This window comes from Heloderma suspectum, chromosome 1 (assembly GCF_057233095.1).
Source record: "Heloderma suspectum isolate Gila_16-S chromosome 1, 16-S_ref, whole genome shotgun sequence".
NCBI classification, from domain to species: Eukaryota; Metazoa; Chordata; class Lepidosauria; order Squamata; family Helodermatidae; genus Heloderma; species Heloderma suspectum.
In genome coordinates, this window is record NC_139458.1 from 130,103,160 (window position 1) to 130,121,856 (window position 18,697).

Here is an 18,697-nt window from a genome sequence, read left to right on the forward strand (position 1 = left end):
GTATGGCAAAGACCAAGGATTTTATCCATGCAGGGGTGTCGAACATGGGTACTAAACTGCCCTTCTGGGGTTCTCCAGATGGCCACGCCCTCTTCCCCTGGCTGCATGACCTCTCTCCTGACTACGGTTCGTTGGTTGTCCACATTTTGCACAATTCCACCCCACCCCACCCCTAAAAAGCCTCTCTTAAGAGTTAGTTACTGGCAGAAAGAGCTTTAAGCTACAATATACTGGTAATTTTGGGCCCACCCCTTTTGTCTTTAGCTCTGCCCACCACTGGAATGCAGCCTCCCACCCTCCCCCCTTGAGAGCTTCTCCGAAATAAAATTCTTCAACCCTCAGGCTGAAAGACAGTCAACACCCCCTGCTATATGGGAAGTTAATATACTGTGACTGTAAGCTCAGGGAGCAAACAGGGTTGCAGGAAATACTGGGTTGCGGGGGGAGCACTTGCTACCGTTTGGAGTCATCCCGTGTGTGGGTGAATTCAAACCGGATTCATATCCAATGGGTGTTCAGTCCTTGAGTGTGCAACAATACAGACCAGATGTGGGCAGAAGGTAGATGGGGACCTACTAGTTTCTCTCTGCATTATTTGCAGTAGTTTGGCAAGGATTTCTGGCTCCCAACTGTTTAACTATAACAACAACAAAATGACACACACAACCCAACTCTACCCTAAATTATACTGCTGGGATTAAGAAAGTTTAGTGGATTTTTGTGTGGAAGGACTGTGAGCTCAGTTTACTTCTGGTACTCAGAATTAATTCCTGGACTCTGAATTCTCAAATTCTAAGTGTATGTCTTTTGCACCAGGCTCTAGTTAGTGGGTCTTGAGGTTCTATTAAAAAAAGCTAAGGAGATCCTATACAAGCCTGAAGTCTGTCCACCCCCCAGCATTCATTGCCTTGGCCTGAGAAAGTCCAAGCTTCCTCGATACGTTTCTAGAAGTCACAGGATCCCAAGCTGGTTATGGTGCTTCTTCCTCCATTGGTATGTGATCCCTTTCCTGCTGTTTCCCCACCTGAGTGTCACCATTAAAACTACCCAAAGTAATTTGTAAGGGAAACATTCAAGCCTCACACAATAAAAGGCACATGGAAGGGAGATGTATTAAGGTGTTAACTCCATCCTGTCAGTATATCTGTGTTACAGACAAAGCGAAAGACACTGTACACAGTTCTACAGTGTCCTCTGAATTACAGTTATAGACAGAGACTCATGAAGTCTCTCCTTCATATAAGTTGTTTGGCCAGTAGAAGAAGTAATTTGTAGCCTGCTTGCTGATAATGCATAGGCTAGCATTTGCAGTAGCTGCTAAAAAGCTGACTCATGTGGTATGCCATAACATTTGCTGTGCTGCTTCTGTCTGAATTGGGGAAGAAGCTACAGGGGAAGGGACACAGCTGGAGCTTCCAGGACTGGCTTCTGCAAGAACTTGCCAAATCCAGGGAATCCTCATGTTATCTCCAATCTCTGATCAGAGATAACATGTGGATTCCTCTCCCCTGCCTCCTCCCCAAGCCTCCAGCCTAGGACTTGGGCTCGGGGAAGGGGAGTGGTGCCCAACCCTCCATGGGCCAAATTGGGAACCTCCTCTGGCTGGATTAGGCCTGCAGGCCAGAGGTTGCCTTCTCCTCCAATAAATGTTTGGCTGACTGACTGACCAACCAATAAGAGGAACTCTTTATCTTCCTCTATGACACTGTAGTTCCAAAGGCTTTAGTCCCCTATACTCTTTGTGATAGCAATATGTACCCCAAACTGTCTCCTTCCCATACTTCAAAGAATGGGCATCTGCTCACAGGGGCAAGGGGGTGCAACTGCCCCCCTCCCCCAGATTCCAGTCATGATGTCATTCTATGAGCTACAGGGCCGCTGTGCTGCACCTACCCCATTTGTCTCTACTTTCAGTTTCCAGCCACACAGGCAAGGCTCGGGACAGGACAGCTGGAGTTTTAGAGAAATGCAGATGGGGCTGTGAAATTGATTGAAGCCGCAGTGCAATTCATTAAAGTTTAGAACGGATTGTTGTGAGAGAGAAAGAGAGAGGTACCAGTTTTAACTCTGACAGGAAGCCCAAGTGGAACCTCTTCCCATCTCTCAGTGTTGGCCTTGGGGCTTAGGCAGTGTGCCACACAGCTCCACAGTGTTTTCTTTCGAACTGTAAGAAGTAAAGAAACCTCTTGTGAAGGTACCTGAATCTATTGTGTGTTGCACGTAGGGCAGAAGAGCCATTACAGGGGTGAAGGAAGTCCTGGAAAGAACTGAGGGTTTCAGCTGCAGGTGGGAAGACATTATCTGGACACCAGTTCTACCCAGTGAGGAATGACAGAGTAGACCTGGTATACAAATTTCTCAGAGGCTCAATCTACCTATCTTGGTAGACCTGGCACCCAGGCCTTATTGCTGCTCAGTCACCGGATCTACCAGAAATGGTAGACCTGTTCTCTGATGCTGTTAGGGCTTTTTAAAAATGTGGAACCATGCACAAAATGTACAGTTCAAGGAAAAGTATGCAATTCTAAAAGAACTTTGCTGTAGTTCAAAATTCAAGCCATGCAAAAGTTGTATTGTTAGCTGATGTAACAAGTATTTGGTAACAATGTGAAAAGTAAAGTGAGTAGTCCAGGCTCCTCAAGAACCCTAAAACCTGATCGAGTGTGCTCATTTCTCCTTCCACTGCTAAAGACACTGCTCCCCACAGACTCCACTGCTACTCTCTAGAGCAGTCTTCCCCAACCTGGTGCCCTCCAGATGTTTTGGACTGCAACTCCAATCAGCCCCAGCCAGCATGGCCAATGGTCCAAAATGCTGGGATTGTCGTCCAAAACATCTGGAGGGCACCAGGTTGGGGAAGACTGTTCTAGAGAGTGTTCACCAGTATTTCCAAGATGAAGGAAATCATTCTAGGATGAGTCATGTGAAGTTGTCAATGTTACAATAAGGCCAGTGATGCCGTAAAATATACATTATGATATTCTTAAGATAGCTGTACTGCACTTTATTCTAATGTGACAGGTGATTCACTCTGCCCCTGCCGGAAGTCCAACACCAGTTGGACTCCTCTACAAAGTCATCATGCCCCCATGGACCAATAGGATGAGGGTCTAGATCCATGGGGTACATGTAGGGGACTGGTACTGACCATGTAGGGGTCATTTCCAACCCCATGCTCAGAAATCCTATACTGGAAAGAGGGATCACCTGATGAGATAATGTGACCTATCTACAAATTCATCATGCCACCTCTTCCTATTCAACCACAATAGCATGAGGAGTTTGTAGAGGGGTCACATGATCCCATCAGGTAAACCCTCCATCCAGAGCAGGACTTCCAGACTTGGGACTTCCAGGGATGAGGTTGGAAATGATCCAGTGTCTGCTACCTTGCCTCCTGGACCTTGCCCTGTGATTGATGCTTTGTTCTACTGACCCTTGGACTCTTTCTTGACTCTGCTTCTAGACTGTGTAATATATATGACTGTCTGACTATGTTTTCATCTCTGATTGCTATGTCAGCCACTCCAGCCTTAGCCTGACCCCCTGTATCTAACTGATTCCAGTCTCTCACATGTATGGCAGGGGCTAAACTGAAGAATTCATAGAGGAATCACATGACCCTCATCAGGTAATGCCTCCATCTGGGGCAGGAGTTCCAGAGGTGGGACTTCTGGGGATGGGGTAGGACTTCTGGCAGTTGCAGGGCTAAACCCCTGTCACATTTGAATAAGGGTCAGGGCTTAGAGTTAGATGTGAGGTAGCCTTTTTCAATACTCGCTTGACCTTGGCATTCCATCTCCCATTACAGGCTCACCAAATTCCAAGTACAAGCACCTTTCTTTGTGCCACATGGGGACAGAGCTGAGGGAGGAGGATGGAGATGTTCACATGAACTGGACGAAAGGAGGGGCATTTGCTTTGAATGCTTCCCCTGAAGCTTTAGGAATGGGGTTTGCTGGCTTGGTGTCAGGCCCAAGGGAAGTGGTCTGTACATAGTGCTCACTGTCTGTTCTGGGTCACTCTGATAGGGCAGTATCCATGTTGGACAAGGCTGGAGACAAGGCGGGACCTTGGAGGGTGATGTGCATGAAGTGCTGACTAGAAGGTTCTCCCATAAGGAGCTCTTGTTCCAGCAAAGGACTGCAGTAAATTGAGGCCTGAAGAAGCCTGGCATAGCCTTGGGTTTCAGTGGTTCCACCTGAGCTGGTTACTGACTGTAGTTCTTTAAGGGCTGGTGTCAATTTCTGCAGTTTCATCTCCTGGTGGCTGAGGACCAGGGGAAACTGTAGGGATAGAAAGATGCTGAGCACTTCCCCTGAAGTGGGATTACCTGTGAATTGTCTGAATCTGAATTCTCCTCAGGGTACTGTGGAGCCTCAAAAGTAGGGGATATGACACCATCCCCCCAGGCATGCCCCTCCTCAGCTGACTTGGTCCAGGCTTTGATGGGTATCATTTGTGAAATTTCTGGATGAGTTGAAGTGCCTGGGCATGGATGGTGGGCTCCCATGAATGCTCTTCTGGGCTATAACCTTTCCAATCAACTTGATATTGGAGTCACCCCCTCATTACCCAGCTGTCCAGAATATCCTGTACCTCAAACTCCTCTTCTCCATCTATTTGTATGGGGGGGGGCATTGATTGATACTGATTAGGTCTCAGTCAGATGTGAAGGGAACTAATGGAACACTGGATGAATTCTCATGGAGCTGGGAAGGCGGAGATGGAAAGCCACAGGATTCATGATCCAGGTTATGGGGAAAAGTCCCAGGAATCGATAATCCAGCTTTTGACAAGGGTGCACAATATTGAGGTACTTGTTGGAGAACCAAACTTTATCTCCCATTTAGAAGGTTCTCTTTGTCGTCACTTCTTATCAGACTGGGCCTTATATGACTTTTTTTGCTTGTCCCAGTACTTTTCTAAGGTCCTTCTGTCCAGCACGCAACTCTTCTAGGAACTGGTCAGCTTCTGGTACAGCACTATGTGGGCAGCAGGGATTAGGGAAGTATCAGGGATGGAAACCATAATTTGGAAAGAATGAGCTGTATTGCATAGATATATGAACATTGCACAGTGACAAACTCAGCCAGGGGTAATAGTGAGGCCCATTTATCTTGTTGATAGGTTGTATAACAAAGCAGATACTGTTCCAGAGTTTGATTTTAAGCAGAGGAGAAGTATACTTCTACATCCATTGCCTGAAATAGTACTTTCCAAAAATTGGCCAAAAATGGGAATCCTCAGTCAGAGACGAGTTGGTCCAGGAAACCTTGTAGTCAGAATATACACTGAAGGTAAAGTTGCATTTACCCCCCTGGTGTAGGTGACATTGGCATGGTTCAAAATGAGCCATTTGGGTAAAGGCATCAAGTACCACTAGGATGGCCATGTATAGTTGAGACAGAGGTAGCTTTGGAATCAAGTCCAGGGTTACATTTTTCCAGGGTCCATCTGGAGTAGACAAGAGATGAAACAGGCCCTCTGGTTGTCCAGAGTGATCCTTCACATGGGCGCATGTTTCACAGGAGGTAGCATAACGTCATGTGTCTTCCCTCGTGTGTGGCCACCAGAAATCCCTCATTATTGATGGAGTGTTTTAAAGAGTCCAAAGTGGCCTGTCAGGGGGCCCTCATGATACAGGTGAAAACATGGAAACGAATGAGACTGCCAGGGATACACAGGCAAGAATGCATATCCAGACATCCATCAGATATATAATTGCCCTCAGGAGGATTATCATATTCTGCCAGTGCTTGAATCTGTGCTTGGTATAAGCATCTCATTGTTGCTGTTGGCGGACAAGGGTTAGCAAGTCAGAGTCCTATATTGTAGCTGCAAAATTCCGTGGATGTAAGAGGCACACCTGAGGTATGTCCTTAGTTTTCTGCAAATACTAGGATGTCCAAGAAAGAGTATCAGCTTGGCGGTTTTGGGTGTGTGGAATGTACACAATCTGAAACTAAAAAACAGAGTCCACCAGTTTTGGTGCTGGTTGAATGTGCTCAAGATTGCAGTGAACAGTCCGAACTGTCACAGGGCACTGTGCTCCCTTGAAATAATGGTGCCAGGTTTCAAAAGCTACCTTGATAGCCATTAGCTCCTTCTCCCAAATGGCATAGTTGCATTCCAATGATGTCAGGGAGGAAGATAGCTTATCATCTTAGCAATCAGCCATCATACAATTCCAAAAAGGAACAACCATCAATCTGTTAAAGTCTACACAGCAAAATAAATTCAAATTAAAATAACTATTAAAATATATAAAAACAAAAACAGTCTGATTATACCTAGACAGTAGAGTACAGAGGGCAAGGTTCACAGCTCATAGACATTATAGACAATGTAGATTAAGGACACCTTCACACACTGTTTTGTTTAGCAGGATCGTTCTTCTTTAATCACTGATTTTCACAGGAGTTTTAAATGACACCACTGCTCTCCCGCTGCTATCTCACAACTTCCCCTCCCTCTTCCCATGTTCTCTGAGAATGGGGAAAACCCGGCATTTTCTGTGCTTGCAATTGAAATCTCCATTTCCCCTCTGTGTATTTCCCCTTTAGTGCTTTGTCCCGCTTTGTGTGGGCATGTGCTAGGGGGTGTTGCTGGGCGGTGTTGAACTACATTGTTATGGCAAATCGGTGGGAGGGTGGGGCAGGTCACTGACCGCGCTTCCGGTGACTGTTTCTGCCTCTCTACCATTCCACTATGGTTGCTTGAACTGTAAAGTGATTAACCATCCCAAATGCTTCTCTGAGATCCCCCTGAACATTGCAATGCTTACTTCTGAGTAAACTCATTGGCTGTAAGGCTTTCCTTTCCTGGAAGCAAGTACCACTGAAATCTGTGTGTCTTGCTTCTGAGTAGGTATGCATAGGAGTGCATTGTAAGTCTTAGAGTAGCAGTCTTAAGGTCTCCCATCCCCTTCAATGCATTTACTTGGAGTTTCCCCCTTTCACTGACTTCAGTGACTGCTTCTTCTCCCTTTTGCTCACCAGTTTGATGGGCTTTTTTCATACAGCCATTGAATGGACTTGCACTCATGCCTGTGAAAACATCTGTACAATTGGGAAGCAAGCCAGCCACTATCTATTCTCCTAGCCCACCTTGCAGGGTCGTTGGGAGCCAGAATAAGGGGGAAGAGCAACAATAGCACAGGGGGGGAAGCAAGCTGGGTCTAATGAAGAAGGTGTCCCTGTGAAGCAGTCACCTGGGGTGTGAGGGCTGCTAGTGCATTGACTGTATACAAGCCCGTCTGTGGATTTCTTACTTCTGTATTTGGGAACCTGGAAATTGGTACACCCTTCGAACTCAGTAGTGCAAGCAATGTACTGCATTTAATTCCATCATGCACTGACATATTTAGCAGAGAAGGACTAGCAGCACCAGCAACCTCGGGGTAAGCCACCGAGAAGACTCTCTCTCCCTCGCCACAAAGTCGGAGGAAGGAGCGGGGCAGGGGACCAGCTCCCATAGCCCACTATCCCAGTCACTAGAAGGTCTTCCAACTTCCCTCCCTAAAACTAAAACTGCTTTAGAGGAATGGAGGGATGGACAGAGCTATCAGTCATGTTACAGGAACCAATGACCAGGGGAGGGGAGGAGGCATGGGGTCAGCAGCCCCCTTCTGTCCTGATTTTTCCATGCAGCTCTGCCCAGCCATGAAAAGGTATAGAGGGGAGGGATGCGCTGTGAGAGATGCCTGTATACCGGAAAGGATCTGAAATCAAAAGGACTGGTGTAGTGGGATAAAATGCCATGTGTGAAAAGAACCTAAGACTTTGATCCAGTTACTTTTGAATGTGCTTTCAAGGCAAGTGTAATAAAATTTGCAGTTCTGAATGTGGTATGTCCTGGTCACACAGCAAATACAGTAATTTCTCATGGCTGATTTTCTTTTTTCCTTGCCAATAGTGGCTGTATGTGCGGTTCTCTAAATATAGTAGAAAATGGGCATGGTTTTCCACCACTATTTTGTTACATGGGCACATTCAAGATTCTTTGGAATATTCTGAGATGTCCAGTATAATCTGCCAGCAGGAGGAGATTTAGCTGGTCTTGTGTGAAAATAACCCTTTGTTCCCTCTTCACTAGATGTTCAAAACAAAGTGGCAGCTGAACAGGAATACACATAATACTCGCGCAGAAGGGATTTGATTTAGAAAGAAGAATGTCTGCACAATTACTTCGAAATGAGACATCTTTCAGGCGTTGCAACAAGCTCCTTTAGCCTTCTCATAGCCTAAGATTAGTAAATAAGGAACAGAGAAGCTCAAATGTCAAGCCATCTCACAGAGCCAGTGTGGGGTAATGGCTAGAGTGTTGGACTGGGAGCCAGGAGATCCGGGTTCTAGTCCCCACTCGGCCATAGAAGCTCACTGGGTGACTTTGGGCCAGTCACAGACTCTCAGCCCAGCCCACCTCACAGGGTTGTTGTTGTGAGGCTAAAATGGAGAGGAGGAGGATTATGTACGCCACCTTGGGTTCCTTAAAGAGGAAAAAAGGTGGGATATAAATGTAATAAATAAAAATGTCAGTTTTCAAGAGAAGTAAGCACATGGATGGGGAGGTTCTCTGTCTTGTCCTGGTTGATATTAAATGGCTCCAATGGCCACATTAGATGCATCTGCCCCTACGATAAACAGTTTTCTGGGGTCAGGGTAAATGAGTACTGGAGCTGAGGTGAACTGTTTTCGGAGGCAGTCAAAAGCAGCTTGAGACTGAGGGGTTCACTTGAAGGCTGTCTGGGTTCACATCAGGTCTGTCAATGGAGCAACTATGCGGAAAAAGTGGGGGATAAAGTGACAGTAGTAATTTGCAAAGCCTAGGAATAATGCACCCCCAAACTACAACTTCAGTCTTGTCAAATTCACGTTTTTCCAGCTTTGTGTATACTTGATTTTCCTAAGGCTGCTGCAGAATGATTCACAGATGCTGCACATGAAGATCTGGAGTCTTAGAAGAATTCAAGATATCATCTAGGTATACAATCACAAAACAATCCAGGAATGCCCAGAAAATGTCATTCATTAAATGTTGAAATGCAGGTGATGCATTATATAAACCAATGGACGTGTCCAAAGCATCCACACTGTGTTTGAATGGCTGCCTTCCACTCATCCTCTTCCTTGATACGAACTAAGGTGCATGCAAAACAAAGATCCAGCTTGGTATATATGGTAGCATTCCGCAGCTGGTCAAATAATTTGGGGATCAGAGGCAATATGCATTGGTTTTGCACAGTGATTTTATTGAGTGCTCAGTAGTTGTTGCACAACTGTTATTCCCAATTTGTCTTTTGACAAATAAAATAAGTTCCCCAGCAGGTGAGGTGGAAGGTCAAATGAACCCACATTTTAGATTTTTACCCAAATTCTCTGGGGGCTGTCAGTTCAAGCTCTGACAGGGAGTACGGTTGGCCCGCAGGGATGTGCACTCCTGGAATAAGGTAAATGGTGCAGTCGCAGGGGTGATGAGGGGGCAAGCTGTCTTCTTCAACTGGTTTATGTGTTTGAAATGGGCATACTTGTTGGGAAGTTGTGGTTCTGTCTCAGAGGGACAGCGGCTGCTGACTGGATCACATTACCCTGGAAGCAGGTATTTCAACACTAAGCTGAATTGAACCAGACAGACCGATCACTCTAATGGATGAAAGGACTGTGTTGAGCAAGCCAGGAAATCCCCAGTACAATTGGGAAATGTCATGAGGTTACGTCACTAAAGGAGAACCATTCCCCATGATTCTGGATCTCAGTCCATAAGATCTGTGTTTCATGTTGGATGGGGCCAGATGTCAATGGACAGCCATCAAGCGTTTCAAGAAGGACAGGGGTTGCTTTGGGAGCCACAAAATACATCCTTGCTGGAGATGCAAACTGACCGGTTAGCAAAGATGGGGCTTTTGCTTGTGAGTCGGCGCCTTTCAGATGTTGAACAAACTGCTGTATGAATAAGGTCCGGATAGCAGAATTAGGACTAACTTGATGGCAAATATCATACCAGTCCATATATTGCTCAAACCTGCTTGTGCAGCCCAGGCCACCAGCATTTGTGACTGAAGGAGGTTACAGCCAAATTCTCACCCTGATTTATATGGCCCACCCTGAAGTGAGCTTGGTATATTAATCTTGGCCGTTTTGCTACCAATGGAACCTTTTTTCTGTTTTCCATTTTTTTAAATGTACATTTGGTATTCAAAATTGAAAATTTTTATCTATCTGAATTGCTTGGGCTTAGTTTTTAATTTGAGCTGTCCATTTATATAGTTTTTATTAGTGCCTCTTACCTGTTGAGAACCCTGACAGAAGCTGTGTGTCTCGGCAGCCTGGGCCAGCACGTCAGGAGTGCATTGCCTTAAATATAAGCACTGGAACGTTTCATACATGCTGGCCAATGGATAACCTCAAAAAGCAGGACATTGGCTCTTTCAGCCTGACATCAGCCAGCTTCCATCTGTGGAAATCCACCGGCTTCAGGCCGCAAACTCACCTCCTGCTTAGCAAGTCCACCTGCTTTCGCTAGTGAACTTGCCTTCTCACCCCATCCCCCAGGTGATCCACTTTGCTCTGCTGGATTGCGTCCTTCCATCTGCCAACTCACCTCCTCCAACTGGCATCCACATTGGTCTGTGTGCTTTACTTGGTCTTTCTGGGAGACAAAGGTTACACTTGTATAACAATATGGCTCTGAATGGGCTCCTCAAGAACTGAGGAGCCAGTTCTATCCCAATCCAGTGGCTGAGGGACAACACACCCAAGGTGTATGGGTTCCCACGGCACCCATCTTCTTAGAAACCTGGGATTCGCGAGGAGACCTAGAGTGCTGTGGAATGTCCCAGCCCTTTCATGCCAAGGCATGTTCTTCTGCTGGCCAGTAGCCCAAGCGGGACAGCAAGAAGGGGACCCAGGGAGGGGAAGGAGAAAGGGAACTGTCCTCACCTTCCTTAAGCCCTGCGGTTCTCGTCATCACTTGTAGGGGTTGCCTCGAGAAAAGCGTGGGTGCTTCATACCTCCCTGGAAGGCAAACGCACAAACGGTAAGAGGATTAAGTCGAAAGTTCCACATGCCAACATCCACAGGATTCTGGCTTTGCATGTCCCCCACCTTTGTTGAATCTGAGACTCAGTCACACTGAATGAGCTTGAAAGCCAAGAAGGGATTTGATCCCATGTCCCACCAATGTATATTCAACACTAACATCTTTTCTGAAGATATTGCCTGTGCTTTTTTATGTTGGGGAGGAGGTATGTGTGTGAGCTCTGTTCAGTTTTTGCCAGTGGTGTAATGGAAAATTCTGGATTGCAGGAACTCATCATGCAGGAACAGCCCCATAGCTGCGCCCCACAAAAAGAATCTAAAAATGCAGTGAGGTTTACGTAGCATAATACCCCTTTTTTAAAGTTGGTTTCAGTGGATCTGCTCTAAATATGATTAAGTCTGTATTCTACCTTTAATTCATAAGACCAAAATACATTTAGTACAAAAGGAAAAAAAAAAGAATAAAAAAACATATATCTTCTTATATTATCATTTGCAATAACCATAATTAACCCCTGGAGTTATATGTAGCATGAACTACATAAAGTACTGATAATCTTACACTTAAAACACATACTAATTAAAGTTCCATAATTAAAATAGTAAAATTCTTAAAAGGCAATTGTTAATGACTTCCAGGCTTTCCAGTTCTTAATGCTGAAATCAGTGGCCTTCTGCAAGGTAGATCAGCTCCAGCCCAGCTAATGCCAACTGTGCCATGTTCAACTGAAACCAATGGTGCGGTTTAGTTAGGATTTATTTAAATCCTATTGCTTTCATTGGGATGTAGCCATGAGTAACTGTAGCTGAATCAATGTGTCAGGGTTCCCCTTATGACCAGGACACCCTGAACAACTCCTTAAGGATCTCTTGCCTCCTTAAGAGTCCCACCTTTTAAACTATGCCTTCCCAATAACGTGGGGTTTAGGCTGTAGACATGGGGTGACTGGCATGTCAGACACCTGGGTGTTAACTACAACAGTTTACTGGTAAATTAAAGCAAGCAATTTACAATGTATGGTATTTACACAATGGAGCTGAGTGATACAAAAGGCATTAAGAAAAAACAAAAACTGCAAAACTGCAAATTCCTTTACCCTAGCTGCACATAGACTTCTCCAGGCTGCTTCTTCCTGCTCTCTCTTCCTGCTCTGGTCTTCCCCTCTCTCCCTCACCCTCACCCCCGGCTCTCTCTCCCTTTTTATCCCCTTCTTCCCCAAAACCGAAAGTACTGTTTCAAACCTGGAGAAATGAAACCTAACTCAGGAAAATGAAACTTAACTGGGGAAATGAAATTACTCTTCTCAGGATTACCCCTCCCAACAAAAAACCCCAGACCTCTAGGCCTGACCTTTTTACCATGCCTCTGTAGACCTCAAAGCTTCACACAGTGCCAGACTGCTTTTGTGTGGAAACAAAGAATGAAGTTGCTTAATTCTCACCCTAGAAATAATTAGAATCATAAAATCAGAGTTGGAAGGGGACATTTAGGCCATTGAGTCCAACCCCCTGCTCAGTGCAGGAATCCACTTTAAAGCATCCTGACAGATGGATGTCCAGTCTCTGCCTGAAGACCTCCAGGGACAGAAAGCCCACCACCTCCATAGGTCTTTGGTTCCATTGTCTGACTGCTTTGGACATTAGGATGTTTTTCATGATGTTCATCCAAAATCTGCCTTTCAGTACCATAAGCCCAGTATTTAGTATCCTACAGTTCTGACTGATAGAAAACAGGTCGTGTCCCTTTTCTGAGTGACAACCTGTGAAGTACTTGAGAAGTGCTGTCATATCCCCCCTCAGTCTTCTCAAGGCTAAACATACCCAGTTCAATCTTTCCTCGTAAGACTAAGTTTCTAATACCTGACCTTCTAGTCCCCATCTTTGTTGCCCTTCTATGAACTTGTTCCACTTTCAGAGTGGCCCATGCCATTTTGCTAATTTCTGCATCGGACAAGATGGGGTCCCCTTCCCATTCCAAGAAGAGAAACTAGTGGGATTGGCTGTTGAATCTTACTTCAACACTGCTGATGGCACAGCGTTTTCTGTTGTACCTGAAGGTACAAGAGTAGTTTGGATGGTACAGGGGACGCACAATGGCACAAGCTGCTCTGTCCTCCAACATCTAGCTGTTGCTGTTCATGCCCCCATCAGCTTGCATGGTGCTTCACAGAGGACAAGAGGTCAGGTACTTCCCCAATGGTGTTACAATCTAAAATGTAATACGCTGTTGTGGAATGCCCTCTCCAAAGAGGCTTGCCTAGCACCTGTGTTGTGGTCTTTTCTGTGTCAGGTGAAGACCTGTTTATTTTCCCAGGCTTTTAAGCCCTTCAGTTAAAAAAAAACATACAAAAAACAAGTTAGCACATTTTTAGATCTTTACACTGCTGTGGCATTCATCTTTAGTTTTATTTCGTTTCAGATGTATGTTTTTTATATAATGTTATTGTATTTTATGGTTTTAAGTTTGTTTGTGAACCGCCCAGAGAGCTTTGGCTAATGGGTGGTATAGAAATGTAATAAATAAATCACATTTGTCACAGGGGAATATACGGAGAAAGGTTAGGCATATGCAGTTCTTTTAGTTGGATCAGACACAGGGAAGGAATATGCAGTTGTTTTAATTGCAGGTGCTTAGAGCTTTTCTTGCTAAGAGAAAAGTCACTGGAAAAGACCCTGATGCTGGGAAAGACTGAAGGCAAAAGGAGAAGGGGACGGCAGAGGATGACATGGCTAGATAGCATCACCGATGCAATGAATATGGACTTGAGCACACTTCAGGAGAGAGAGGAGGACAGGAAGGCCTGGTGTGCTATGGTCCATGGGGTCAGGAAGAGTCGGACACGACTTAACGACTGAACAACAACAAGAGCTTTTCTATGCAAGACCTTTATTACATGCTCGTGATTCCATACTCATGGTTGTCTACAGTAGATGATGTTGTGATCCTCCATTTTTGTTTCTGTTTTTTTCAGAGCACTTTCTCGGGTTTCTTTAGAATGGGGAACATGGGAATTATTTCTGAATGGGCTGTTTCTACTGGTGTATTTATGCTATTCTGGTACAGCACAGTTCCACCTAGGGGTTATGTAGTGAAAAAGCAAGAAAGAAAACACTCTTTGTGTAACGCTCGAATCTCAGTTCTGCGATGAAACCAAAAGTAGATGCAACAATTAACAGCCTCATGTAGAAAAGCTTTTCGTCTTTCCTACAGGTGGAGTTTCAGCAGGGCACAAGAACATCTATCTATCTATCAGAGGCAGGTTTCTCTTTAGCACCATGTAGTGGAATGGCTGGGTGTCAACAATACAAAAGACTGCAGAGAGTCAGGCCAGTGACAATGTACTTACAATGAACAGGCTTTGCACGCCCCCCACTCCCACCAGAATCATTTTCTTCTGTGGATGCCCTTGGCTGAGCCAGTACTGTGATGTCACACACACAAACCCAGCAGAAGTCAGAGCAGCAAAAGTGAATCAGACACAGGAAGAGCATTCATGCTGTCCTGAGTTCTCAGAGCCCTGACAGAGGTGTCCAATGTGAGTTCACTCAGAAGTACGTCCCATTGAGTTCAATGGGTCTTACTCCCAGGTAAGTGTGTTGAGGACTGTAGCATGAGGTTCCTTTTTAGAGGACAGCAGTGACTTAATTTAGCAAGCCCTGTTTGGCCATTGCTGATGTCAGATAAACCCAGAAGTCAAAGCTGCAAACAAGGACCAAATGCTGCCCATGCTGACCCCACCACCAAATATTGCCGCCGCCTCTGCTGAGCTCTCCTGCAAATCATGCTCCCCCAAGCCTGCCACCCAGAGGACGTGCTTTTGGGGGGGGAGGGTGGTGTGGGGGTTGCTCTCCATGGCCTGTCTTCCCCATGGCAGCCCTCTGAACAGGTGTGCATGATGTACATGGGGAAGGGAGTACACGGCAAGGGGTTAACCGAGCGTGCCAGTCCTTCCCGTGTGTGTGCATGTGTCAGCTGGGCGAAAGTGCTGTGTGTGTTGAGTGTTGGGACAGGGGAGGGGCGTAAGCCCTGGCCACACCCAGGCTCTGCCTCCCACTGGGTCCCTCTGCACCCACCATCATGCGGTCCTGAGCCACTACTAGGGATGCTGGAGAAATTCGATATGGACTAAAATGAGCTCAGATTTCTAAGAATCCGACCTGCAGAATGCTCTGCAGAGCGCCCCCCTCAGGCCATGAGGGGTCCATGGACTTTCAGATGTTTTTGTTCCTTTCCCAAAATTTACGCATATTTATTCGTAGGAAAATATGCAAGTTTCTGCTGAGGAAAAGTTGACTGGAATCGGGGACAATTTGCTAAATGTTACATGCTGAGGTAAATTATGTAAATTGCTCCAAAACCTCTTACGAAATTATCTGTGTATTTTTTCCGCATGATGGGAAAAAAATCCACATCCGTCTGTGAGTGAGTGATGGAACAAAAGGCATCTGACAATCTGTGAAACACAGATAGAGCAGATTTTACACAGTCCATACATCCCTAGCCATCACCCACTACTGCATGCCACCCCTGTGGGCAAAAAGGTTGCCCAGGCCTGTTTTAAACACTTGTTTCATCAAGTCTAGCTGTTGCTGCTGCTGCTTTTATTGCTGTTGTTTTGGTTCTAATTATTTTACTTTATTTGCATGGATTTATTTATATTGTCAGCCACCTCAGAAACTGAAGTTGAGAAGCAGGACATAAATATGACAAATAAATAAAGCCTCCCTTGTGCTTTAGAATAAATACCACACCCCATACCCCACATCTCAGTCATGGGTGATTTGTTTGCCCTTGCATGCTCCTTTGTTTACTCCATTGCTCCATGACTCCAACATCTCAGCAGAGAGATGCACACCCTGGGGCTCCTCTCTCCCGCTGCTGCTTGCATGAGACCTATGAGACCCTGAAACTGCCCTCTGCCACAGCTGGCACCCAGCAATCACGTCTCCCCCTCCCCCAAGCCATGGGCTGCGCTGGCATTGTGACATCACACACAAGCTCAGATGCCAGCTGTAAAGGCTGACTGCAAGGAGCCCTCCCCCTCAGCCACTGGCTGAGCTTTATTGGTGTTATCCCTTCTGAGCCCTGGAGACTGCACTCCTCTGAGGCTGGCAGTGGCCTAGGTTTAGCCACTAGGCCACTTACACATGGCCAAAAAAGAGGAAAAGCTGCACCACAAAAGAAGGCTGCCATCTGCATAAGATTTGCATATGCTAATGTATATGTATAGATGCAATTTGAGAAACAATAATGATAATTTGAATAGAACTAGAATGCATCTCATCACAGTGGCCGGATGACTCAGTGGCCGGATGACTCAGTCTGCTTTTGATGGGCAACTTCAAGGCCCCTACTGCTCTCCCTGCTGATGGTTCTCTATCATTCAACCAGACTTGGACTGGACAGCTCTTCAAACAGAGGACAGCTTCAAATACTGGACTGTCCTCTATAAAAGAGGACACGTGGCCATCCTGTTAGCCACCGAGGGATGTCACAGAACGCCAGAAATTTTACCTGCCAACAGGCCAACATTAGCATGTGGCATCCTCGGCCAGCTGCTGACATTTGCATGGCTTGGAGCCACCATTTAAAATTCCCCACAATGCCCTGGAAGGGTGCTACACGAGGCGCATTGCGGGAAATGCAAAACTTTTGCTCCAAGCTACCTGGGGCTGATTGCAGTGCTGCTGACTCTGCCAGGAGCAGGAAGAGGGCCACTAGAGGGGAGCTTTGCCAAGCCCCCCTTAATTTGGGAGCCAGTTCTGGCTGCAAAAGTTGACTCAAGGGAGACCCCTCTCTGAGCTTCAGTTATGTTTCTAGAGCCTCAAAGTCAGGGACTTCACTTCACCATCTTATTTTGTCCTGAAGATGTAGTTTTATATCTGCACATTCTACAATAAAAGAAATGAGCAAAACTGCAGAAACTTAGACTTTTAGTCAGAGAAAGCATCTGATATTCTTTGGATGGGACAATACAGGGCTGCCGCTGAAAATGGCAGTCCCAGGTTGAGTCTCTTTGTCCCCATCTATAAACATGTGGGGCTGGGCCCAGATTTCAGTGTAAGGAAATGCACTTGTGGAAGTAGATTTCCCCGCCCCCTTCCTCCAGTGGCAGGGCCCTTCAGCCCCTTGAAAATGCTATACCAGGAGTCAGGAGACCCTGCTGAATGGGGTGAGCTATGGGGGGTGTGAGGGAGGGGACCCCCAGAAATTGGGCAGAGCCCTTCCTCTCGCAGAATGTCCCTTCCTCTTGTGGAAGGCAGATCCTTGGACCCAACCCCATGGTCACTTGGGGGTTGGGATCACGTGATCACTTGGGGGCGGGGGAGGAAAAATGGGTGTGATCCTTGAGTGACTGCTAGTGGGAGTTTAGTACTTTGTTATTCTGGAAGTCTCTAATTGAGGGAAAACCACCACGGATTCTTGGATGATACTTACAGCTACCGTCTTAACTGGCAAAGTGCACAGAACCTACGAAGAAGGCTGCCATGGCAACAGACAGGACAACAAGGACCAATGGAAATGGTGCAATCTGATTGGTTGCTCACCTGGAGTTCTTCACATCAAAATTCTAGTGCTACATACATCACCACTCACTTCTGTGGTGTCACCACATTTGGAAAACTGTGTACAGTTCTGGTTGCTGCATCTCAAGAAGGATATTTTGTACAGCTGGGAAAGGTGGAGAAAAGGGCAACCAAAATGATCAGGGGGCTGGAGCAACTTTCCTTAGGAGGAAAGGTGACAATGGTTGGGCCTTTTTAGGTTAGAAAAAAGGTGGAGGGAGGCAAACATGATAACCATTTTAAAAAAATTGTGCATGATATGGAGACAGTGGGAAAAATGAAGTCCTGCTCCCTTTAATCATTCTCTCTAATATTAGGCAGGCACTCATCATGACAATTCCCAAAGCAACACCCCCAAGGAAAGTCCAGAATGCAAGCTGCTGAAGTGAGCCTTCTCTCTCTGTGTGTGTGTACTTTTAGAGTACTTTCAAATGAGTCATTTGCAGCAGAATTCCTATGGCCCCTTTGCTCATATTTAATGAGCAGTCCAGATGATGCAGCCATTTCATTTATTTGCATTTATACATCACCTTATCTGCTAAAAAGCCACAAAGACAGTATACAACAATTTAAAGCAATAAGACCTTGCGACTATAAGAACAGGAATATTATAAAAACAGTAAAAACTGCACATTTTAACAGGCTAAATTGCAGAGATGCATCTTCACACCCTTTCTAAAACAAAGTGGGGGCCAATCATCGTTCTTGATGGAGCACATCCCATAGTTTGGGGGGCAACTTTATTGTTGTCTTGTGGCCATTGTTCAGACTGCAAGAGCCTCTTGCTGGGACAATTTCCAGCACTTCCCTCCTCCTGTGGCTACTTCAAACTGTTCAGATGATCTGCATTGCATAACATAGAATCATAGAATAGTAGGGTTGGAAGTGGCCTACAAGGCCATCGAGTCCAACCCCCTGCTCCATGCAGGAATCCAAGTCAAAGCATCTCTGAGGTGGCTGTCCAGCCTCATCTTGAATGCCTCCAGTGTGGGAGAGCCCACTACCTCCCTTAGGAATGTCAACCTTTTAGAACGGAGGAAAAAAATTGCACAAAACCTGGGAAGCCACCAAACACTCAGCGACTGAGAGGA